The sequence below is a fragment of the Oncorhynchus mykiss genome, chromosome 17, assembly GCF_057628025.1.
Source record: "Oncorhynchus mykiss isolate SJ-2025 chromosome 17, ASM5762802v1, whole genome shotgun sequence".
In the NCBI taxonomy this organism is placed as follows: Eukaryota; Metazoa; Chordata; class Actinopteri; order Salmoniformes; family Salmonidae; genus Oncorhynchus; species Oncorhynchus mykiss.
The window spans coordinates 36,340,841-36,368,007 of NC_143038.1; the positions used below are offsets into that span (position 1 = coordinate 36,340,841).

A 27,167-nucleotide genomic window follows, 5' to 3' on the forward strand; every position below is an offset into this window, starting at 1 on the left:
TACACAGTACATTTTTTTTTTTTTTCAATAATATGCCATTTATATCCATAAATGTCCATTTACAGTGAGTTCACCTTCAGAAATTACTCAAAAATGCCCGCAGGAAATCTATGTAGCGCGGCAAGATAACGTAAATAGACATCATAAACTTTGACTAAATATACATGTTCTACATATAGTTAGAAAGATACACTGCTTCTTTATGCAACCGCTGTGTTAGATTTATTTTTAACGTTACAGAAATCCTACACTATTCCATATGCTGAGACAGCGCTCAGTTCCAAGCTACATTTCCACGTAATGTTGGAGTCAACAGAAACACAGATTTAAGCATAAATATTCCCTTACCTTCGATGGTCTTCGTTCAGAATGTTCTGGAAGGCTTCATATTTACCCAATACATCGTTTGGTTTCAAGTCTTGCGTCTTTGTATTAGCTACTGCTAATAACATCAGCTGAAATGCACCCAAAACGTCCTCTGGTCCGGATAAGTTGCGCATCAAAACTTCAAAATTACACATTATATGTTGACTAAACAGGTCAAACTAAGTGCAGAAGCAAGCTTTATGATGTTTTAGACGTGCAAAACAAACTTCAATTCAATCGGCCATCGTCTGCCCTTCTCTTGAGTGCTGGAAACAAAGGAATGGCTGGGACCAATTCGCGCCCATACGCACAGCCTATTCTCTCGTGGCACGCACTAATTTCACTCCCATAGGGTCAATTCTCGCGGGATTTGAACGATTTGAAGCTCTAATGAAAGAGGACATCTAGCGGAAGAGATAGAAAGTGTCCCCAGAATCATAGCTGGTTGGGAAGGGTGGGGGCCATGACGTCAAAGTTGCTCCAACTTTCATGGCCACAAAAACTAGTTTGGAAGAATGCCTGCCCTGTGAGTTCTGCTATACTTACAGACATAATTCCAACGGTTTTAGAATCTTTAGAGTGTTTTCTATCCAATAATAATTTTTATTTGCATATATTAGCAATTTTTGACAGATTTTTTTTCCAGTTTACTAGGGGTACCCAATCTCTCCAAAGGGGGCGTATGTCTGCCATATCCTTAACAGGTTTTAACCCAAACACCAAATCACTTCCTCATTCTCATTGTGTGGTATGGGTGCATGAATAAAGGCTCCAAAAACACCCAAAATACGTCCTTCTAGAAACGAGAAAAGTTCTCAGTATAGTGATGCAGGTCTTAAGTTGCTTTGAACATGGAATTGCGTCATTCTGAATATTATACACAACGTTATATTCCATTTTGTTGCGACTTGAGCGATACTTCTCCGTCCAATCTACAGGTACCTGAACACTTGAACTGGACTGACCACCTGCTTTGATTCTTCGGACCTTAGCACAAATGCACTCACATATGCACACACCCATATACACACTCACATATACATTCATGCTACACACACATCACAACTGCTGCTACCAGACTCTTATTATACAGTGCATTCGGAAAGTATTCAGACCCTTTCCCTTTTGCACATTTTGTTACGTTACAGCCTTATTATAAAATTTATAAAATTTACATTTTTCCTCAATCTACACACAATACCCCATAATGACAAAGCAAAAACAGGTTTTTAGAAATGTGTGCAAATGTATTAAAAATAACAAACTGAAAAAACGTATTTACATAAGTATTCAGACCCTTTGCTATGAGACTCAAAATTGAGCTGAGGTGTATCCTGTTTCCATTGATCATCCTTGAGATGTTTCTATAACTTGATTGGAGTCCACCTGAGGTAAATTCAATTGATTGAACATGATTTGGAAAGGCTTATACATGTCTATATAATGTCCCACAGTTGACCGTGCATGTCAGAGCAAACACCAAGCCATGAGGATGAAGGAAGGCACAGATCTGGGGAAGGGTACCAAAACATTTCTGCAGAATTGGAGGTCCCCAAGAACACAGTGGCCTCCATCATTCTTAAATAGAAGCAGTTTGGAACCATCAAGACTCTCAGGGAGGTGACCAAGAACCCGATGGCCACTCTGAAAACAAATAATAATAATAATAATAATAATTTTATAATAAGGCTGTAATGTAAAAAAATGTGGAAAAATTCAAGGGACTGTGTACTTTCCAAATAAACTGTATGTCTTATGTGGCTGGTGATGACGCTATGGACATAGTACTCTGTGTGCTCTCCCTGTAGCGGCAGGATCGGACGGCGGCTTTAGGGAAAACGAAAGGAGTCAGTGTGTCTTTTTTCCTAAAAATAATGTGCTGCTTCAAGTGTGAAGTAAATTTCAAGCTTTTGCTCACCTGATATAGAATAATTAATGGTAAGCTGCAGACCCTTTTAACTGTATGGGGCCATAAACAAACAAGAAACTGCTCACCCAGAGGCAGCATTTCTGGTGGGCGAAGACTTTAACACGAGGAGACTTAAAACCGTCTAACCTCACTTCTACGAGCACGTCTCCTGTGCCACTAGGGGCTCTAAAACTCTTTACTACTTTTATTCTACCTACAGAAATGCATACAAGACCCTCCCTCGTCCTCCCTTCAGCAAATCTGACCATGAATCCATTCTCCTGCTGCCTGTTTACAAACAAAAGAGGAAGTACCAGTGATGTGCTCAATACGGAAGTGGACGGACGAAGCAGACGCGAGGCTACATGAATCCCAAAACATATCCTAGTACAGACTAGGATATGTTTCAGGGTTCATCCAATAACATTGAGGAGTTTACCACAACAGTCCCAGGCTTTATCAATTAGTGCATAGACAACCTCCCCAAAGTGACTATAAGAACGTATCCCGAACAAAAACCAAGGATTACAGGCAACATCGGTGCTGGGCTAAAGGCTAGAGCTACCGCGACGCAGAACTCCCAAACGAGCTAAATGCCTTTTCTGCTCGCTTCAAGGAATATAACACTGTGCCTTGTGTGAAAGCCCCTGCTTTTCCAGATTACTGTGTGATCTCACTCTCTGTGGCCGATGTGAACAAAATGTTTAAAACAGGTTAACAATCCCAAGACCCCCGGGCCAAACGGAACACCAGGGCACATTTTCAAAGCATGTGCAGACTAGCTGGCAGGTGTCTTCGCAGACATTTTCAATCTCTCCTTGTCCCAGTCCTTAATCCCAACATGTTACAGGCTGACCACCATTATCCCTGTTTTCAATAGCTCCAAGGTAACTTTGGAATGACAATTGCACTTGACCTCAAAACGCAGTGGTGCAGACAGCCCAGTACATCACTGAGGTCGAGATCCCTGCCATCCAAGACCTCTATACCAGGCTGTGTCAGAGGGAGGCCCGAAAAATTGCCAAAGACTCCAGCCACCCAAGCCACAGACCTTTCACTCTGCTACCATCCAGCAAATGTTACTGGAGCATCAGCTTTCGGACCAACAGGCTTCCAGACACTTTCTACCCCCAAGCTGGTTGATCAGCTGCATCAGGTTAGTTACAAGTAGGGTTGGAGCGAAAACCTACAGGAGGGTAGCTGTCCAGGAACAGGGTTGGACAACCACTTGATCTGACTAAATGGCTCTCTCAGAGGCGTGTGACAGTCCTTGGTGTGTGTGTGCGTTAGTTTAGCCACTACAAGCAACGATCAAGCTACTCTATCAAACGCATCCATCCAGATCAAACACAAATCATTTAGCCTTTCTGATGGTGATGGAGTGAATGGCATATTTTCTCCCTAGAAAGGTGGCCTCGCGGGGGCGTGAGACATTGAAGAGGCGTTCTGAATGAGTTTGTGCCAGTAGATGACTCAAACACCACCTGGAGTTTATTTAATGAAAGCACAATCAGACGTAATTGGCAGAAATTGTCGGGCTTCAGCAAACGCAGTCAGAGACAGAGAATGTAAATGTGCTTTTGCCTGTATTGTGCTCACGCATAGCAATGAGATGAGATGGCCTTGCAGATCTCTTTCACATGTTAACTAACATTTACCATTTAAGGTACTTGAATGATCGTTTGCCTTGCTGAAGAGGTTGCCACAGGAGGTGATAATCACACGTCATCACAAATGTGATGATAATCACACCTCAGAGTTCAGTCTCTCAGCTCCTCTCAAAAGGCTGCTTGGGTGCTGCTGAACGGTTACGGACACTATGGATGGAGGTGCAAACATTAATATTATTCACATAATCACATCTCATATGGATCAGATAGCACACAGGCTTTGTCCCGAAATGGCACCCTATCCCCTATATAGTGCACTACTTTTGAACGGTATTGTTTTTGTAACAAACAATAGTATACACTCAGCAACTAATGTATTTGTACTTACAAAGTACATAAAGATAGCCTAACTCAAACACATTTGACAGAAATGTATTTTTTTGAAGATTCTGGGTCTCAAATTGAGAGTGGGAGGAATAGCATTAGTATTATTTGTCTATTTTAGACTCTACTGTTACATAAGAGAATTTGCCATTGAATGGTTTTTGTTTTGTTCTCCCGTCGATGCGTAGGGTTCATGTCAACAATAGCCTGGGTTTCCAATTGAGATTTGAGTGGGGAAAATCATATCCATGAGACATGATTTATTTATTAGCCCCAACAGCACAGTTGTATAACAGAATTTTGGATGTTATCTATAGCATGATCATAATGCTGAAATGTTGCTCTCCCAATCAATTTACAGTACAGTGCCCACTCACTAGTTCATACCTGCTATTGTCAGGAGGAGGAACCTTAACAGCCATTGGGGTTCACATTGACAATAGTTTACATTATGTGCAGCTCTCATCAGCCACTGTTGCTGTGTGAATCACATGAAGGATAGGCTGGCAGTCTTTACAGTCTCTGTTCTCTCGGAGGCGTAGGAGGTACCTTCAACAGCGCTGGAGTTTGTGTGGGTGAGAGAGACGGCAGGTAGCCTAGTCGTTAAGACCGTTGGGTTCAAATCCCTGAGTCGACTAGGTGAAAAATCGGTTAATGTGCCCTTGAGAAAAGCACTTAACCCTAATTGCTCCTGTAAGTCGCTCTGGGTATGAGTGTCTACTAAAATAATTATAATGTAGAATTCCTGGGCTAGCTACAGTCACTTGTGTGTGCTAGCTAAAGGAAGAGAATTTAATTTCAACAGGAGCAAGGCTATTGTAAGATTTCACATTTCTTGTGAAAGGAGTTCGGTTCAACATGGACAGTTTTATTCATACTCAGATAAGCAGATAAGGAAACACATATACAATAGTTGAGAGTAGAGGACGTTTATGCTGCACTTAATGCCTCTAATATAAATAGGTAAGCACTTGAAACTTTGAACCTCAGTACTGCATCTAGAGATTTGGTCTCAGGTTAGTGCTATGACACCAATTAACAGGGTAAAAAAAAAATGGTTCCGTTAGTGGCGTGTGAAGCTCAGACAGTGATACAATGATGCAGTGTAACAACGTCGCTGACTGGTTGAAAAAACCTTCCTTTTTCTCACGCTCTCCTCGCTCAGCTGCTCTGCTGTGTGATCATGAATATTTACCCGCACGGATGAACTCTAAAATTATTCTCCCAATCTCAAGTGGCAGCTTATTCAATTACCTGGATCGCGCACACGGCGCGATGTCAAAGCGGAGGTAAGGGAAAGCAGACAACATCAAACTGAACCTCTCTAACTCTAAAGCGGCTAATCACAAACCCACAGCCAACAGACAGAACACATACACACACAGGCACATGAATACACACACACACACACCAAATTAGCCAGTGTTACCTAGTGTTCATTTTCCAGTGTAACATTTCTAGTGTTGATTCAGGAGTTAAATTAACTCAGTGGCATAAAAGCACCCCAGTGTGGGTGTTAATAACCAGTGTTGATCCAAAACCATTACCATCATTATTATATTCCCAGCATATTCTATTACATGTACATTTTTTAAATGTTTGTTTTAATATCTATTTTTGCAAGTACATTGCAGTTGCGGCCCGCCAATTATGGCGTTAGGGATGGCGCCCCACTTGTGATTGGTAAAAAATATACAGTACCAGTCAAAAGTTTGGACACACCTACTCATTCAAGAGTTGACATCAAAACTATGAAATAACACATATGGAATCATGTAACCAAAAAAGTTTTATTTTTATATTTTCGATTCTTCGATGTAGCCACCCTTTGCCTTGATGACAGCTTTGCACACTCTTGACAATGTAGAAAAGAGTAAAAAGAAAAGAAAAACCCTGGAATGAGTAGGTGTCCAAACTTTTGACTGGTACTGTATATATTTTTTAAATGTTTTAAATGCTCATAAAAATGTGGTAAATGTGTAACATTTCCTGTTTCAAATATATATTGTTGAAAACAAGCTATTCAGTTATTTAATACAACACGCACCCATTAAAGCCTACTTGTAAATTATTACACAATCATATGCTTCCATCTGCAGCCTATGGCTGCCTGAATAAATAATTAACTTACTTATTATTCATTAAATGGTCAAATAGGAAATAGGAATTCATAATATTATTCATTAATTAATGATAGCACACTATATTTGGATGATCATGTTAAAAAATGAATGTTTGTTTATATGTAAAGTACAGGTGAAAAGTTTGGACACACCTACTCATTCAAGGGTTTTTCTTTATGTTTTTCTATTTGCTACATTGTAGAACAATACTGATGACATCAAAACTATGAAATATAACATATGGAATGATTAAGTAAGCAAAACAAAGTGTTCAGATTCTTCAAAGTAGCCACCCTTTGCCTTTATGACAGCTTTACACACTCTTGGCATTCTGTCAACCAGCTTCATGAGAAATGCTTTTCCAATAGTCTTGAAGGAGTTCCCACATATGCTGAGCACTGTTGGCTGCTTTTCCTTCACTCTGCAGTCCAACCCATCCCAAACCATCTCAATTGGGTTGAGGTAGGGTGATTATGGAGGCCAGGTCATGTGATTCAGCACTCCATCACATCCCTTACACAGCCCAGAGATGTATTTTGGGTCATTGTTCTACTTTACGCAAACCAGATGGGATGGCGTATCGCTGCAGAATGCTGTGGTAACCAGCATGGCTAAGTGTGCCTTGAATTCTAAATAAATCAGACAGTGTCACCAGCAAAGCACCATCACACCTCCTCCTCCATGCTTCACGTTGGGAACCACACATGCGGAGATCATCCGTTCACCTACTCTGCGTCTCACAAAGACAGGGCAATTGGAACCAGAATTCTCAAATCTGGATTCATCAGACCAAAAGACAGGGAGTTTGGAACCAAAAATCTCAAATTTGGACTCATCAGACCAAAGGACAGATTTCCACCAGTCTAATGTCCATTGCTCCTGTTTCTTGGCCCAAACAAGTCTCTTCTTTTTATTGGTGTCCTTTAGTAGTGAAGGTCTGATTCACACAGTCTCCTCTGAGACAGTTGATGTTGAGATGTGTCTGTTACTTGAACTCTGTGAAGCATTTATTTGGGCTGCAATTTCTGAGGCTTGTAACTCTAATTAATGTATCCTGCAGCAGTAACTCTGGGTCCTCATGAGATTCAGTGTTATCATAGCGCTTGATGGTTTTTGTGACTGCACTTCAAGAAAGAAAAAGTTCTTGAAATTTTCCCGGATTGACTGACCTTCAGTCATTTATCTTTGCTTATTTGAGTTGTTCTTGCCATAATATAGACTTTTACCAAATAGGATGTCTTCTGTTTACCAGCCCTACCTTGTCACTACACAACTGGCTCAAACAAAAAGGCTCAAAAGAAATTCTACAAATGAACTTTTAACAAGGCACACCTGTTAATTAAAATGGATTCCAGGTGACTACCCCATGAAGCTGGTTGAGAAAACACCAAGAATGTGCAAAGCAGTCATCAAGGCAAAGGGTGGCTACTTTGAAGAATCTCAAATATGAAAAAAAATCTGATTTATTTAACACTTCTTTGGTTACATGCTTCCATATGTGTTATTTTATAGTTGATGTCTTCACTATTATTCTACATATTAAAAAGAAAGAAAAAAAACCTTGAATGATTAGGTGTGTCCAAACTTTTGACTGGTACTGTAGGTGTAGTAACCATATGTATTATCATATGTAGCCTATAACAACATTGGAAAAGATTTGTTTCATTTGTTTTTTTGTATTCAGTTAGCACAGTATGGTATTAATTAATTGAAAATCGCAATATCTGGCCCAAAATAGTGAAATTAGATATTTTGTCCAAATCATGCAGCTCTAGTGTGTGTGCGCATGTGCATTTGTGTGTATGCGTTCGTGTATGTCTTTTTGCGTGCCTGCATGTGACTGTGCATGTGTTTGTGTGGGTGCATGTGGTAAGGCACATGGGCTAAGCTTGACTGCACCAGCCTGGTATGGGATCGGCACAATGCAGATTGGAAGAAGAGTAGGTACACACTGCATACCAGTTAGCCACGAGGCAAGCACGGGCTAGATAGAGATGAGCACATTCTGTAGCCGCAGGCAGGCAGAGTGCTCCCTCATTAGCATGCTCTGCATACAACAGAGGCTCTGGCTTTCTCTCTCTCTCTCACACATTCACACACACAGAAGCACGAGGCATCACAGGCTCAGCTATAAATACACCAGCAGTCACCTCTTTTTCTCCCCCTCCTCCTCCAGTCACCACTGGTCTGTGTGTGCTGTCTGAGGATGTCACTTCTCCATCTCTGTCCTCCCACCTGGGAGTCATCTGTCATCAGCTGTGCTGTTAACTACACCCATCCTGTCACCCATTTCCTCACCCTTTCCCTTCACCATCACCCCTTCCCATCACCCCTGACCTGCTGTCAACTCTACTAACGTTCAGGCAACGTCACATCTGTGTTCGCTGCAGCGGAGCTGTCACTTCCACTATCATTGAAGGAGCGTTACATTTTAGCTTGGGGGAGCCTGTGTTTGTGTGTGTCTGTCCACCTGTGTTGTGCTGGTAACCACAGTGACCTACTTCAGTCCTACCACTGAAATACATACACCCTACAAAACTGCAAACATCAGAGTATCATGTATCCAGCAAATTAATTCACCCTTGGACTTTTTCATTGTCCTCGTATTCAGGGAATCTAAATGGGATGTCTTAGTTTCTGTAATATATATCTAGACTAGAGTGCAGTCCTTGTGTTGTCAGAATGTAGTTAGACGAGCACAGCTAACACAAGCTGCTCAGCTGCTGTTTCCAGGCAGGCGTGGCCCTCTTTCCCTCCCTCTCTGTGAGTGTGACAGTTCTGCTTGGATTGCACCATGCCGTCCAGTTAGAGGTCACTAGCTAGCCTCACACACATACACACACGTGCACGCAGGCACCTGCAGACACACACACACCAGTCCCTCAGTGCTTCACAGTTCAGCACAGCATGATCGGATGGACGGGCATCAGAGGATTTGCAGCAGCAGCCAGCATCAGGGGAAACATTTTATCCAACCACACACACACACTCCCTTAGTGTTAGCCTCGCCCTGCCTGGGTAAATCCTAGGTACATTTTTACCTGCAAAATGTATTTAAGCCTAATAGTGAGATGAACGTGGTGTCAAATGAAGCCCCTGTCTGCTGAGGTGTCATTGTCTGACAGCGCTGTGTGTGTGTGTGCGACCACACTGTGTGTGAGTGCGTGCGTGCGCGTGCCTGTTTGTGTGTGTGCGCTACTGAGCTGTGTGTGTGCTGCTCTGAAAGGCCAAAGCCCTGCCCATGTAGAGGCAGAGCAGATATTCTCTTCTGCTGCAGCTGGTGGCAAAGTTCTGATTATGTGCTCTATTAACCAGGAACTCTGTTAAATGCATCCCAAATGGCACCCTATTCCCTATATAGTGGTCTACTTCCCGATAGACCCTGGTCAAAAGTAGTGCACCAAAAAGGGAATAGGGTGCCATTTGGGACGTGACCTGTGAAACACAGCAGGCAGGGTGGGTGGCTGTGCCAGCTAGTTCGCTCAAGATTCACTTTGAAATTGGACGTCCATCCATGTCCCAAGGACATCAAGGTATTCCTTCAAAACCCGCCACTATGGACCATGTTGAGCACTATTACCATCAAGTATGCTTAGGTTTTGCTAAGGTGTTGTGGACAGGGATGGCGAATCAGTGTAAGCCACGGGCTCCGGCTCCGAGGGTTGAAGGGTTCTATAATAGTGGTAGAGACTCGTTTTTTTAAATTTTTATCCTATCCCAAACAGTAACCCTTAACCATTCCGAATGAATGCCTAAACCCTAACTGTGGAGTTGTTTTTATTTTAACACTATGCCAAACCTTAACCCATAACCTTTCGGATGAATGGCGGAGGAACTGCAGCAAAAGGAGGAACCCAGGCTGTCAAAAACACATCGAAATTGGACGTTTGGAGCAACTTCAAAAATGTGCATTTGGATAAACATGGGTAAACATCAGAATCTGTAACCAAATTGGTCAAACCGTGAGATCTTTTGGGCTGCACAGTGGCCCATGCACTCTAAACATATACAGTGCATTCGAAAACCTTCCCTTTTTCCACATTTTGTTATGTTACAGCCTTATTCTAAAATGTATTAAATTCAGATTTTTTTTTATCAATCTACCCACAATACACCATAATGACCAATAGAAAGCAGGTTTGTAGAAATGTTTGCAAATAAAACATATCTTATTTACATAAGTATTCAGACCCTTTGCTAAGAGACTTGAAATTGAGCTCAGGTGCGTCCTGTTTCCATTAATCATCCTTTAGCTGTTTCTACAACTTGATTTGAGTCCACCTGTGGTAAATTCAATTGATTGGACATGATTTGTATAAGGTCCCATAGTTGACAGTGCATGTCAGAGAAGAAAAACCAAGCCATGAGGTCGAAGGAATTATCCGTAGTTCTCTGAGACTGGATTGTGTAGCGGCACAGATCTTGGGTAGGGTAGTGTACAACAAAAAATCTCTAGCATTGAAGGTTCCCAAAAACACAGTGTCCTCTTAAATGGAAGAAGTTTGGAACCACCAAAAATCTTCCTAGAGCTGACCGCCCAGTCAAACTGAGCATTCGGGGGAGAGGGGCCTATGTCAGGGTGATCAAGAAGCCGATAGTCACTCTGATAAAGCTCCAGAGCAAAGTACAGAGAGATCGTTGATGGAAACCTGCTCCAGAGCGCTCAGGACCTCAGACTGGGGCAAAGGTTCACCTTCCAACAGGACAATGACTCTAAGCATACAGCCAAGACAATGCAGGAGTGGCGTCTGATCAAGTCTCTGAATGTTCTTGAGTTGCCCAGCCAGAGCCCGGACTTGAACCCGATCGAACATCTCTGGAGAGACCTGAAAATAGCTGTGCAGTGACTCTTCCCATCCAACCTGACAGAGAAGAATGGGAGAAATGCCACAAATACACGTGTTCCAAGCTTGTAGCGTCATACCCAAGAAGACTCTAGGCTATAATTACTGCCGAAGGTGCTTCAACAAAGTACTGAGTAAAGGGTCTGAATACTTATGTAAATGTGATATTTCAGTTTTTAAATTTTAATACATTTGAAAAATATTTTTTCCTTTGTCATTATGGGGTATTGTGTGTAGATTGATGAGGGACAAAAGCAATGTAATCTATTTTAGAGTAAGACTGTAAAGTATTAAAATGTGGAAAATAATATTTTTCAGAATCCACTGTACGCCACTGTACACGCTGACATTTAAGCATCTCATTCCAAAATCGTATATTTACATGGATAATGAGTACAGGGACTGTACAATACAGTAAGAGGATGAAGAGGATGCAATAAAAATTATATTAAACATTCACAGTAAAGTTAATATATGAACTAAATGCAGAATCACAATTATTGTAGTTATTGCTTTTTTTAACGGATGTTAGGATTGTTGGTATTTTATAACAGATCTCATCCAGAGAGTGGCTGCATTTTCCAAGTCCATTTTAATCTGAGGAGAGCACCGCTCTGTGCTCCTTCCTCAAGTATTTAAGTGAAACCCTTCAATGTGCTTAAAGCTGTCTCCCCATTTTCTCTCTCCCTCCCTGTCGCTCTTTACCCCTTCTCACTCTCTTACTCTCCCTTTGTATCGCCCCATTCCCCCCCCCCTCTTTCTTTGTTCTTTCCCCCGCTCTCCACTCCCATCTCTCTCGGTCCCTCTCTATTTCTCCATTCTCTCTCTCTGGCAATCTTCTCCTCCATCTCTCCATCTCAGTTTAGTCTGAAAACAGTCCAGCAGCTTTCACTTAAAACCCCCCTCCCTTCCCATTGTAGCAGCCACACATTAGTAGCAGCTCATTCTCTCTTTAAGGGGATTGCTGGAAGGAGCAGTGAATCAATACAGTAAAGCCTCAGAGACACACTGGGCCTGTTAATGTAATAGGAGTGGGTGAAATACAGGAGGGAGAGGAGGGTGATGGAAGGTTGAGGAGAGGAGAGAAGAGGTGAGGAGAGATGAGGGAAGAGAGAGGAGGAGAGAAGGCAACGTTGGGGTGGAGTATAGAGAGGAAGTGTGAGGAGAGATGAGAAGAGGAGAGAAGGGAAACGAGGGTGGGGAGCAGAAGAAAGGTGGAGGGGAGGAGAGGACATGACAGTAGAGTACAGTAGGGGAGAGAGAAGGAAGGGAGGAAAGGAGCGCAGAAGATAGGAGAGGTCAACACTATGTTTTTATTTTATTTCACCTTTATTTAACCAGGTAGGCCAGTTGAGAACAAGTTCTCATTTACAACTGCGACCTGGCCAAGATAAAGCAAAGCAGTGCGACACAAGCAACAACAGAGATACACATGGAATAAACAAACGTACAGTCAATAACACAATAGAAAAAGTCTATATGCAGTGTGTACAAATGGTCTAAGGATGTAAGGCAATAAATAGGCCATAGTATCGAAGTAATTACATTTTAGCAATTAACACTGGAGTGATAGATGTGCAGAAAATGTGCAAGTAGAAATCCTTGTGTGCAAAAGAGCAAAAAATAAAATAAAACCAATTTGGGGATGAGGTAGGTAGTTGGATGGGCTATTTACAGATGGGCTGTGTCCAGGTGCAGCGATCAGTCAGATAGCTGATGCTTAAAGTTAGTGAGGGAGATATAAGTCTCCAACTTCAGCAATTTTTGCAATTTGTTCCAGTCATGGGCAACAGAGAACTGGAAGGAAAGGCGGCCAAAGCAGGTGTTGGCTTTGGGGATGACCAGTTGATGACCATACCTGCTGGAGCGCGTGCTACGGGTGGGTGTTGTCATCGTGACCAGTGAACTGACATAAGGCGGAGCTTTACCTAGCAAAGACTTTTTGATGACCTGGAGCCAGTGGGTTTGGCGACGAATATGTAGTGAGGGCCAGCCGACGAGAGCATTCATGTTGCAGTGGTGGGTGTTATATGGGGCGTTGGTGACCAAACAGATGGCACTGTGATAGACTGCATCCAGTTTGCTGAGTAGAGTGTTGGAGGCTATTTTGTAAATGACATCGCCAAAGTCGAGGATCGGTAGGATAGTCAGTTTTACAAGGGTATATTTGGCAGCGTCAGTGAAGGAGGCTTTGTTGCGAAATTGGAAGCCGATTCTAGATTAATTTTGGATTGGCTATGTTTAATATGAGTCTGGAAGAAGAATTTACAGTCTAGCCAGACACCTAGGTATTTGTAGTTGTCCGCATATTCTAAGTCGGAACCGTCCAGAGTAGTGATGCTAGTCGGGCGGGTGGGTAACGATCGGTTGAAGAGCATGCATTTAGTTTTACAAGCATTTAAGAGCAGTCGGAGACCACGGAAGGAGTGTTGTATGGCATTGAAGCTCATTTGGAGGTTTGTTAACACAGTGTCCAAAGAAGGGCCAGATGTATACAGAATGGTGTCGTTTGCGTAGAGGTATATCCAGGAATCACCCGCAGCAAGAGCGACATCGTTGATATATACAGAGAAAAGAGTTGGTCCGAGAATTGAACCCTGTGGTACCCATAGAGACTGCCAGAGGTCCGGACAACAGGCCCTCCGATTCGACATACTGAACTCTGAGTAGTAGTTGGTGAACCAGGCGAGGCAGTCATTTGAGAGACCAAGGCTGTTGCATCTGCCGATACGAATACGGTGATTGACAGAGTTGAAAGCCTTGGCCAGGTCGATGAAGACGGCTGTACAGTACTGTCTTTTATCGATGGTGGTTATGATATCGTTTAGTACCTTGAGCGTGGCTGAAGTGCACCCCTGACCAGCTCGGAAACCAGATTGCACAGCGGAGGAGGTACGGTGGGATTCGAAATGGTCAGTGATCTGTTTGTTAACTTGGCTTTAAAATACTTTAGAAAGGCAGGGCAGGATGGATATAGGTCTGTAACATTTTGGCCATGCTTTCCTCCTGTCTACCCCAACCCCGGCCACCAGCTCCGCACCCCCTGCAGCTACTTGCCCAAGCCTCCACAGCTTCTCCTTCACCCTTTGAAGATAGGGATGACCGCGGCAGCTTTCCAATCTTTAGGAATCTCCAACGATATGAAAGATAGGTTGAACAGACTGGTAATAGTGGTTGAAACAATGGCGGTGGATAATTTTAGAAATAGAGGGTCCAGATTGTCTAGCCCAGCTGATTTGTATGGGTCCAGGTTTTGCAGCTCTTTCAAAACATCAGCTATCTGGATTTGGGTGAAGGAGAAGCTGGGGAGGCTTGGGCAAGTAGCTGCAGGGGGTGCGGAGCTGGTGGCCGGGATTGGGGTAGACAGGAGGAAAGCATGGCCAACCTTAGAGAAATGCTTATTGAAATTCTCGATTATCGTGGATTTATCGGTGGTGACAGTGTTTCCTAGCCTCAGTGCAGTGGGCAGCTGGGAGGATGTGCTCTTATTCTCCATGGACTTTTTATTTTAGTGTCCCCCAACTTATTGGAGTTAGAGCTACAGGATGCAAATATCTGTTTGAAAAAGCTAGCCTTTGCTTTCCTAACTGACTGCGTTTATTGGTTCCTGACTTCCCTGAAAAGTTGCATATCGCAGGGACTATTTGATGCTAGTGCAGTCTGCCACAGGATGTTTTTGTGCTGGTTGAGGGCAGTCAGGTCTGGAGTTCTTAGGTCTACATTGTTTTTAAGATGGTGAGGAAATTACTTTTAAAGAACGACCAGGCATTCTCTACTGACGGGAGGAGATCAATATCCTTCCAGGATACCCAGGCCAGGTCGATTAGAAAGGCCTGCTCGCAGAAGTGTTTTAGGGAGCGTTTGACAGTGATGAGGGGTGGTCGTTTGACAGCGGACCCATAGCGGATGCAGGCAACGAGGCAGTGATCCCTGAGATCCTGATTGAAAACAGCAGAGGTGTATTTGGAGGGCGAGTTGGTCAGGATAATATCTATAAGGGTGCCCATGTTTACAGATTCAGGGTTGTACCTGGTGGGTTCCTTGATAATTTGTGGGAGATTGAGGACATCTAGCTTAGATTGTAGGACTGCCGGGGTGTTGAGCATATCCCAGTTTAGGTCACCTAACAGAACAAACTCTGAAGATAGATGGGGGGCAATAAATTCACATATGGTCTTAGCAGCAGCAGACTAAGGCTGAGATCTTATAGACCCCCCTGCCAGACATCACATCAGCAGAGTAGGCCCACTCAGCAGGAGAGGCTATGCTGGAGCTTGTCTTGTCTGGATGGAGGAATTCCTCTCAGAAGGGAGTCAAAGACCCATCGAACAACCAGTATGATCTCTAACATGTCAGTAATTCTACAGTAGAAATAACAAATGAAAAAGTCCAGACTAGCCCTAGTGCAAGCCCAAGTCAGTCCCAGTTATACTAAAACGTTTTAGGCCTTTTTTTTGCCTCCGTCTGTCTTTCTTAAGGCCCCTGTCTGTAGGGTGTATGCTCAGGGTTCTGCTGTGTCCTCAGTGGCGGATGGACTGACAGTCAGGGTCATCAGAAAGAGTGGCAGTGAGTCAAAGCATTATTGTTGCTGAAGGGTGACCAATGTTGCTTAGAGAGAGCGAGAGCGAGACCAAGCCCTCAGCCCTATCCTCTACTCTCTTTGCATGTGTCAGCTAATATAAATCTCTCCATTCATTATTGATATGAGGGAGCTTGTGAATTCCTCTGCTTTACAATACTCTGGAGTAGAAAACGTCTGAAGTAGCGCAGGGTGAGTTATCTAACCAGAACCAAACCACACCAGCTCCCACGCATGAACCCAATAGTAACGTTTAACATGCCTCTCACTTACAAGGCAATCTCTAGGTGCCTAATAAACACAGTGTAGAACTGTTCTTGAAGTCTCACAGACTGTCGATTTTTTATGAATCACTGTGCTTGTCATTGATTGAGGTTTGTGTACAGACATCTCCGTCATCTCTCCAGACACCTCTAGTCTTAGTCACCTCGGAAATGAAAGCAGACTCACAAAAGGCGAATGAACCCTCTAATTAAATATCAAGTGAAGATTTTCTCAAGTGATTGATAAAAAAATGCTATTTTGAATGCGTTTATTCAGGTATGCAGTCAGTCAGTTCAAACTAGTCTAACAGCTGCATGAACTCGCAGGAACAAAATTACAAACCCATTGACTCGAGCAGGAATTTTAATTCTAGCAATTATATTTCTATGAGTTTGAAAACGGTTTAAGGCCTAGGCAATTCCATGCCTTAGTCAGCGTCGTTAGGAGCCTTGGATGCCTGGGTCATGTGATCAGGTTGTTGTGCGCCTACCTGACGTCATGCTTGAGTGATTCAGTTAGCCCCCGGCCTCTAATCTAAATCTAGTTACGACACCATTCCCCTCACCGGTGGTTGCACACAAACACTAGCTACAAACACTAGCATTCCGCTCTTATGGTTGCATGCAGATATTTTCCTCCGTTCACTCTATAGCGGTTACATTACAGAGCTACGGTTTGCCACCACACAACCACTCAGCAGCATAACACACCATGACAACCCACCATGGTAACAGTAACATGGCACAGCCATAAAGCAACCTGTTTTGTCAACAGGGCAACAGGGCAACAGGGCTCAATTTGTCTTCACAAAAAGAGAGGGGGGCGGGGGTGTACTACATGTGTGACAGGAATGGAAGTGACTGTTGTGCAGGGCAAACCTGGCTAAGCTATCATGTTACTGCAGGATCTGGGTAGACATGTCACAATGCTACAACACACACACACACACACACACACACACACACACACACACACACACACACACACACACACACACACACACACACACACACACACACACACACACACACACACACACACACACACACACACACACACACACACAGCTATGATGAGGGGAGAGAGAGAATTTGAGTTTTAAATAACCTTTATTGGGTCTGGGAACCCACAACACCATAAACACTCATACAAAACCATGGTTACACATCAATTATAAACACAACACCAAATCTTCCTCCACAGTAACTGAACACAACAGCCTCTGAATACCCCATATTCTCATTAACAGATCAATATTGTTAACCATTTTGTAATAGGCAAACTCAACCCTCAGTCTCGCTGCCAACATCCCCTCCAGCATTCCCACTACATCCACAGACCCCTGTCCCCAAGTATTGTTCTTTCTTGGTTCCCATATTGCTAATTTAGCTGCCCCTGACACAAAATTAAGCAAGATAACTACACCCCTTCTACTAAACCTGTACTTTAGCCCAAATAGAACCAACTAGTGATCAGGTAAATGTATTTTTTTTCACCTTTATATAACCAGGTAAGCTAGTTGAATACAAGTTCTCATTTACAACTACGACCTGGCCAAGCAAAGCAGTGCGACACAAACAACGCAGAGTTACACATGGAATAAACAAGCGTACAGTCAATAACACAATAGAAAAAAAGAACGTCTATATACAGTGTGCAAATGGCGTGAGGAGGTAGGCAATAAATAGGCCATAGTAGCGAAGTAATTACAATTTAGCAAATTAACACTGGAGTGATAACTGAGCAGATGATGTGCAAGTAGAGATACTGGTGTGCAAAAGAGCAGAAAAGTAAATAAAAACAATATGGGGATGAGGTAGGTAGATTGGGTGGGCTATTTACAGATGGACTGTGTATAGCTGCAGCGAACGGTTAGCTGCTCAGATAGCTGATGTTTAAAGTTAGTGAGAGAAATATAAGTCTCCAGCTTCAGCGATTTTTACAATTCGATCCAGTCACTGGTAGCAGAGAACTGGAAGGAAAGGCTGCCAAATGAGGTGTTGGCTTTGGGGATGACCAGCGAGATATACCTGCTGGAGCGCGTGCTACGGGTGGGTGTTGTTATCGTGACCAGTGATCTGAGATAAGGCGGAGCTTTACCTAGCATAGACTTATAGATGACCTGTATCCAGTGGGTCTGGCGACGAATATGTAGCGAGGGCCAGCCAACTAGAGCATACAGGTCGCAGTGGGTGGTGGTATAAGGGGCTTTGGTAACAAAATGGATGGCACTGTGATAGACTGCATCCAGTTTGCTGAGTAGAGTATTGGAAGCTATTTTATAGATTACATTGTCAGAGTCGATGATTACTAGGGTAGTCAGTTAGTCAGTTTTACTAGGGTAAGTTTGGCGGCGTGAGTGAAGGAGGCTTTGTTGCGAAATAGGAAGCCAATTCTAGATTCGATTTTGGATTGGATGTTTAATGTGAGTCTGGAAGGAGAGTTTACAGTCTAGCCAGACACCTAGGTATTTGTAGTTGTCCACATATTCTAGGTCAGAACCGTCCAGGGTAGTGATGCTAGTCGGGCGGGCGGGTAGTGAACGGTTGAAAAGCATGCATTTGGTTTTACAAGCGTTTAAGAGCAGTTGGAGGCCACAGAAGGAGTGTTTTATGGCATTGAAGCTCGTTTGGAGGTTAGTTAACACAGTGTCCAAAGAGGGGCCAGATGTATACAGTATGGTGTCGTCTGCGTAGAGGTGGATCAGGGAATCACCCGCAGCAAGAGAGACATCATTGTATATACATATATATATATATATATATATATATATCATATATACAGAGAAAAGAGTCGGCCCGAGAATTGAACCCTGTGTTACCCCCATAGAGACTGCCAGAGGTCCGGACAACAGGCCCTCCGATTTGACACACTGAACTCTGTCTGCAAAGTAGTTGGTGAACCAGGCGAGGCAGTTATTTGGGAGACCAAGGCTATTGAGTCTGCCAATAAGAATAGGGTGACAGAGTCGAAAGCCTTGGCCAGGTCGATGAAGACGGCTGCACAGTACTGTTTTTTATCGATGGAGGTTATGATATCGTTTAGTACCTTGAGCGTGGCTGAAGTGCACCCGTGACCAGCTCGGAAACCGGATTGCACAGCGAAGGAGGTACGGTGGTGTTGTGTCTTTGGCTATGCCGGAGTAAGTGATATGACATGCTATTCTATGAAATAATTTCTCCGTAATTAATATCACCTGATTGAGCTAATCATGTAAATATAATTAACTAGAGAGTCGGGCACAACAAAATAATATTTATAGAGCTGTTATCTTCCGAATAAACTCTTAAAGACCTAGTAATATTTTACATCAATAGCAGTCCACATTAATCTTCATTTTACTTCAGTCTCATAATCTGAAAGTTGTAAATTCATGGTTATCTGCAAGAACCCTGGCTAACAATTTGAATCAGCAATACAAAATTGGGTTTAATCATTTATTTACTAAATACCTAACTAATCACACATAATTCACATACACATCATTAAATCCTAACTTGATTACAAATTACGTCATAGGAAAACGTCCCTAGTGGGCGGAACAGATATGACGGCTTGTTACACAAAGGAAAGGGGGCTGGGTTGAGTGAAAGATCGGGAAGACAGGAACAAAGGTGAAGCTGTGCTATCGTAAATACAGTATCTTATGCATTCTAAATTACCGCCCATTTGGAAAAGGAAAATGCAATAAATATTTACTCTGAGCTGAGCTTCAGTAGGTTGGTGGTAGATGGAAGACCGTGTTGCCAAACCTAGTCCTCTGTCCTTTGAAGAATGTCTCTGGTGGTCACTTGGATAAGTTGTAGTAACATCGTTGTGTGGTAGATGGGATACTCTGTCTGTTCCTTCCTTACCTGCGTTTGCAGCTGCGGTTGCTAACTCAACGGCTAGGAGAAATCACTTCTGTCGTGAATAAGAGTTCAAAGTTCATACAATTCGCAATCAAAGCTCATGCTGATGTTGGCTTCGTTCTGTAGTTTTATCTGAACCATTCTGACATAGGATCGTCATCCTACCTCATCGGAACAGGAAGTTCTGTTGTCGTCAAGGCTTTATATAGGAAGGGAGAAGAGGGCGTGTTTGAAAAGTTTTATAGCCTATTTCCTTTCACAGAGGCGGGTCACTGAGTGAGCAGCCCTAACTTATGAAAACCCACATCTCACATTTTAGAAGCTAAAATCACATTTCACCGGCAACAGCCTGTTGGGGAGGCTCCTGATCCAAACATCCCCGCCCACCTCGTTGATTTTTCCCCTTCTGGGGTTAAAGCATGGAAAACTTTTACACAGATTTTGTACATGGCCTTCTTTCCCACCGCCTTCCACCGCCGGAAAACAGCTTCCTCACTTCCTCCTCGAATCCCCCCGCCGCAGCACTAACATTCAGTGCAGGGAACACAATCCAGACCCTACGTCCACCAGAATTGGAAGTGTCAGTCACATACTGCCGATGAAGTACTGGCAAGGAATTACAGACCTCAGCTCCGACCTTCCTCAGTAGGCTAGATGATTGGATCCCCGCTCTTTCTCCGAGCTCCTCCAATGATCTGCTCCTACTCCGTATCAGATGACCTAATAGGCATGAACGTAGGCTGGCTGAACCCAGAGCACGGGACTGGATGTCCGTGTTGTAAAAAAAAAAAAGGTTCTTCAAAAAGCCACATCCCTGGTGGCATGCCGGCCTTACGGGATTTGACAAATACTCTCCAAAGCTGCATAATAGACTCATAGCCAGACAAAATCACCCCCCTCTAGCTTTAATAGGAAAATATGCTTGTCTAAGCCTAAACAGCCCGGTCTCCTCATCAATGTATAGGCTGTGTCGACCCAGCTAGAACTGGGTCGACACAGTGGCTGTAAAATCATTAGTCTGTGCCACAGGGTAGAGGCAGATAGATTATTGGCAACTAGCACCCTTCCTCTATAAGACAGCTGGGGTGGCAACATTTCCACCTTGACAATCTGGCACACACTTTCTCCACTACACCCTCCCAGTTATTTTCCGGAAAGACATCAGAGCCTAGAAAAAACTCCAAAGTCTTCATCCCATTTCTACCCCACTGAAGCCCCCATGGTAACCGTGGAGCTGAGCCTGTCTGACCTGCCCACAGCAATTCGCTCTTTTCCCAATTGACTTTAGCTGAGGCCCCCCCTCATACACCTTTAGAGCGTTTGTAGAACCTTAACATCCTCACCCCCTGTAATAAAAACTGTCACGTCATCTGCAAACGCAGACAGTGCTATCGTAGGACCCTTCATTACCCCTGGCACAGAGAAACCAGTAAGCCTCGCTCTTAAAAAACAAAGCATTGGTTCAATTGCCAGACAATATAACTGCCCTGAAATTGGGCATCCCTGTCTGATAGACCTTTGGACGGGGATGGGGCAACTTAAACCACCCCCCACCTTCACCATACATGAGGCCCCAGCATACAGTAAACTCATCCAAGACAACAACAAAAAAACATCCCCAAACCCAAAGACTTTCATTGTTTGGTGGTCCACACGGTCAAAGGCCTTCTCCTGATCCAAAGAAAGTAAACCCACATTCACATCAAATAGTGTACAAATGTCTAAAACATCTCTTATTGGAAACAAGTTAACAATAGAGCGGTCAGGTACACAGTAAGACTGGTCCTTGTGGACCAAGAGCCCCAGATACTCTTTCAACCTGTTTGAGAGACATTTAGATACAATTTTATATTCCGCACACAGAAATGCAACAGGTCGCCATTTTTAGAAGAGCCAAATCCCCCTTTTTTGGCAACAATGAAAGCACAGCATGTTGACAGGAAACAGGAAGAGAACCCTCATGAAAAGATTCACACCACTTCATAAAAAGCCCCCCAAAACTGCTTATAGAACTCAAATAGTAAACCATCGATGTCAGGGGCTCAGCCTGATGAGAGCTGCATAACTGCTGTGGACAGCTCCTGCAGAGTAATGTCAGAATCCAAAGCAACTCTCTGCTCAGGGCCCAATTGAGGAAGTCCATGTAACAACTGTTCAGTACACAGAGAATCACAATCCTCCGCCTTAGAGGGCAGAGTAGAAATCCCCGGCATGTTGGCACATTTCACTGTCGTCCATGGTCACCTTCCCATCAGAGAGACGAAGGCAGACCATCTGTTTGCGTTGCAATGTCGACTGCCCAAGGTTAAAATGTTAAAATACAAAAACAAACAGAACATCCACCTTGACCAATAAAACCCGACCCTTGACGATCTCTGTTGTAGATACCACAGTCATCCTAATTGCCACCCCAGCACTGACATGAGTACCATGACTGAGTGTATGCTGCCCCTCCCACCACATATCCCAGTCAACCTCATTAGCCTCATCACTATGGGTCTCCTGCAGAAAAACTATGTTAAGCCTTTTCTGTTTCATTACTTCCAATACCCAAGCCCTCTTATTCCTGTCCCTTCCCCCATTAATATTGAGAACCTACCCTTAGTAACTCCATATAGAAAAGAGAAAGGAAAGCAAAAGAAAGCAGAGAAACCAGACAGTTTTTTTTTCTCTCTCTCTCTCTCTCTCTCTCTCTCTCTCTCTCAGGCATGATCATCATCGTTTAAATTTTCTCTTAACCTTACCACGTTTACCACTACATTTTGCTGGCGTGACAGCAGTAACACATTTCCTCAAGCGAAAACGCTTCTCACGCAACTAGTCTAACCCACTGTCTTCTGTTACATCACAGCTGACCTCAAAACTTAACATAAAAAAAATCTGCCAATCTGACAGATTCCCCAAAAGTCTGATCCAGGAACCCATTTACCTCATCTAGATTGTAAACTGAGTCTTCACCAGCTGCTATCATATCAAGAGAGATATCCTTCTCCTGATCCTCCTCAACTGAGGCCTCAGACCCCTGACCCCTCTGCCACATCCCTCTCAACACTCCCCACTTGCACCCCATCACTCGTACCGGGCATCTCCTCCACTACCTGGGAGACTAGCCCCACCTGAACCCCCTCCTGTACCCCATTACTTGTAGTGGGAACCCCCCCCCCCCCCCCCCCCCCCCCCAGTCTGAGGAAATGGCTCTCCAGATCCATCCTTACCTCCTACAACAATATTTTTCTGCTGCATACCATTCCCCTCTGGTACAAGTTGCAACTCCGTGCCATCAACATGGATAACTTGTTCCTCAGCAACAGGTGCTTGTGTCTGCTCTACCACTGTCAGCCGCCTCTCCCTACGTCAGTGGGCCCAGGAGTTATGAGGACCACCTGCGCCCCTCCCTCCACCTTCTCCCTTTTCGGGAAAGCATGTTGCTTATGGCCGACATCCCTACACTCAAAACTCTGTTGACTACCCGTACTAGCATAAGCCATATACAGTCTGTTGTCATACTTGACTTAACTTAACGATAACTCCAAAGTCTGAGTCCAAAAACTGATTGAGAAAAAAAAGCGCTGTAACTTGAATAAACATACCTTTAAGAAATACGCCACGCTCAACAAGACACTCTTCTTTAAGAAAAACCACCACGGCTTTATTCATCAGTGACGCATAAGCAACATTCTCATAGCCTACCCTCTCTCCAATGGCGAACAGAAACTCCTCCAGTGACAGTAGCTTCAGTAACACACCTAAAGCCGTGCTGAAGTGACAGGGACGGCGTCCCCATGTGGGTCGCCATCCCTGCCAAAGCCAGGAAAATTTCGACAAGAAAAACAATATACTTAATTCTACCACAACAAATAATCACACATAGAAAAGGAAAACCAGAAGGAAAAGGCGATCTAACTCCAGACAACACTCGCTCATACAATTCCCAGCATGCACTAAACACTCCCAGCATGCAGAGAGAGATGTACGTCTTGGGAATGGGGAGTCATTGCTTACTTGCTTATGGCGGCAAATTAATCTACAGGGAACCTTGAAGCCAATACAGCTGGGTCTCAAGAGAGATGCTATAGGGAGGCATTACTCCTTACGTTCTATGGAAGCATTGCTTACTTCTATGCAAGCAAGCATTTCCAGGCTATAACTTCATACCATAATTCCTTAGAGTGTCTACTTGTACCTGTCCTTCAGAGAGGTATACGCTGACTGCACAAAACATTAAGAACAATATTAATTTGCACCCATTTCGCCCACAGAACAGCCTCAATTTGTTGGGGCATGGACTCTACAAGATGTCGAAAGCATTCCACAGGGATGCTGTCCCGTGCTGACTCCAGTGTTTCCCACAGTTGTCTCAAGTTGGCTTGATGTCATTTGTGTGGTGGACCATTCTTGATACACACTAGAAAATATTTGGTAATTTCTTAGTCACCTCCCTGACCAAGGCCCTTCTCCTCTGATTGCTTAGTTTGGCCAGCTCTAGGAAGAGTGTTGGTGGTTCCAAACTTCTTCCATGTAAGAATGATGAGGTCACTGTGTTCTTGGGGACCTTCAATGCTGCAGATATGTCCAGAATATTTTTTGCTACACTTCCCCAGATCTGTGCCTCGACACAATCCTGTTTCAGAGCTCTACGGACAATTCCTTTGACCTCATAGCTTGGTTTTCGCTCTGGCATGCACTGTCAACTGTGGGACCTTATACAGACAGGTGTGTGCCTTTCCAAATCATGTCCAATCAATTGAATTTACCACTGGTGGAGTCTAATCAAGTTGTAGACACATCAAGGATGATCAATGGAAACAGGATGCACCTGACTTTCAAGTCTCAATAAAAAATGCTCTGAATACTTATGTAAATAAGGTTCTGTTTTTCTAAAAAGCTTATTATTATTGGGTAATGTGTGTAGATTGATGAGGAATGATGAGGAACATTTTTGTTTAATCCATTGTAGAATAAAGATGTAACAAAATTTGTGAAAGGGGAAGGGGTCTGAATACTTTCCGAATGCACCGTACAGTATGTACACACACACACACACACACACACACACACACACCAAGGGTGTCTCAGTGGCAAAAAAACAAATGTCAAATTCACACATGCGTATAATACACACTTGTACATGTCTGAAATAGGACAAACATAAGTTTAGCCACATATGCTCTAAGGCTATTAATATTTATGTATTACTCTACCTACAAAGAAAAATACAACTACAAAGAGCTTCAATTGTGCTTCTGTCAGTCAAGTCAATACATTAGGGTCAATCCCATTTTCATTCAGTCATTTCAGGGTTTAAATTTTGACTGAATTGAAATTAAATTGACCCCCACCCTGGTGTACAGCACATTCTTAGCATTTACACAGCATAAATCAAATGACTGATCCTGAGAGCTAGGAGATGTATTATTATAGATAGCTTTCTATATTAATGTGCCCTTTCTACCTACATAGACACCTACAGTATAGGCCGGTTTCCCAGACACAGATTTCCTAATCCAGGACTAAAAAGCATTCAATGGAAATTCTCCATTGAAAGAGCTTTTTGGTCCAAGACTAGGGTTAATTAACTTCTTAGTGATCCCTTCGTGCAACGGGATTGATTTGACAACACCTAGTGAAATAGCAGTGCGCCAAATTCAAAAACAGAAATACTCATAATAATTATTCATGAATCATACAAGTGTTATATATCGGTTTAAAGAATAACATCTTGTTAATCCAGCCACAGTGTCAGTTTTCAAAAATGCTTCACGGCGAAAGCAAACCATGCTGTTATCTGAGGACAGCACCCCATCAAACAAACACATGAAAATCACATTTCAACCCACCAGGCGCGACACAAAAGTCAGAAATAACAATATAATTCATGCCTTACCTTTCAATATCTTCTTCTGTTGGCACTCCAATATGTCCATTAAACATCACAAATGGTCCTTCTTTTAATCAATTCTGTCGTTATATCTCCAAAATGTCAATTTATTTTGTGCGTTTGATCCAGAAAAACACTGGTTCCAACTCGCGCAACATGACTACAAAGTATCTAAAATAGTTACTTGTAAACTTGATCCGAACATTTCAAACAACTTTCCTAATCCAACTTTAGGTATTTATTTATGTATTATGAACTGTGTTCAATGCCGGACAAAAACAAAGTGGAGCGAGCTTTCAGGCTGTGCTCCCAAACCACAACAGCACACTAGACTCGACCCTCATTCTGAACAGCCCTACTTCTTAATTTCTCAAAGGAAAAACATCAACCAATTTCTAAAGACTGACATCTAGTGGAAGTCATAGGAACTGCAAGCAAGTGCCTTAGAAATCTAGATCCACATAGAAATCCCATTGAAAAGAGAGTGACCTCAAAAACAAATCATGGATGGTTTGTCCTCTGGGTTTCACCTGCCAGATACGTTCTGTTATACTCACATACATAATTGTAACAGTTTTAGAAACTTTAGAGTGGTTTCTATCCAACTCTCTACCAATTATATGCATATCCTAGCTTCTGGGCCTGAGTAGCAGGCAGTTTACTTTGGGCACACTTTTCATCCGGATGTGAAAATAGTGCCCCCTAGCCTTAGGAAGTTTTAATATGTGCCTGGGAAACTAGCCCTATAAATACAGTATTTATTAACGGAGTGTGAATCCAATCACCCAACCTGAGATCAGAGGAGATAAATGATCAACATGGGATGTGGTTGGTGACCTTTTACTCCGTGACCCTGGCTGTCTAGAGGAGCCTTTTGGGGGTCATGTAGGAACATAATGGAGAATGTATTCATTGCCCAGCTCCATGGTAATGTCCACCTGGGCCCATGTGTGCATCCCAATAATCTCTCCTTTTTCCTGAAGTAGTGTATGCGCACGTTCACTACTTCCCACTACTTTCCCACATCCTAAATAATTGGATTGGTAGAGTTTCACCATGTTTTTTATACCAGTTATTTCCATTCAAATCAGTGAAGTGAAGTGAAAAAATGTACACTATGGGAGAAAGTAGAGATCATTGGGATACAGCCAGTATTTACAAAAGTGCTAATCTAGGATCAGTTTAGTCTTTTAGACCCTAATTGATGCAACTACATGGACGGGGGACCTAATCCTTGATCAGTGCTTCTAATCTGAGACACATTATGAATACAGGCCCTGGCCTTATTCCATGTAGGATCATAATTCAGATTGTATTGATTATTACCGTGTGGTGAGGTGATGTCCTCCTTGGGTCCTC

General features: G+C 43.2%; 1 protein-coding gene across 9 annotated transcripts in view; it reads left to right on the forward strand.

Annotated features, from left to right (window-relative positions):
• LOC110494076 (calcium-dependent secretion activator 1) overlaps positions 1-27,167 on the forward strand; it is a 169,405-nt gene that overhangs the window by 76,638 nt on the left and 65,600 nt on the right. The gene's annotated exons all lie outside the window — the stretch shown is intronic.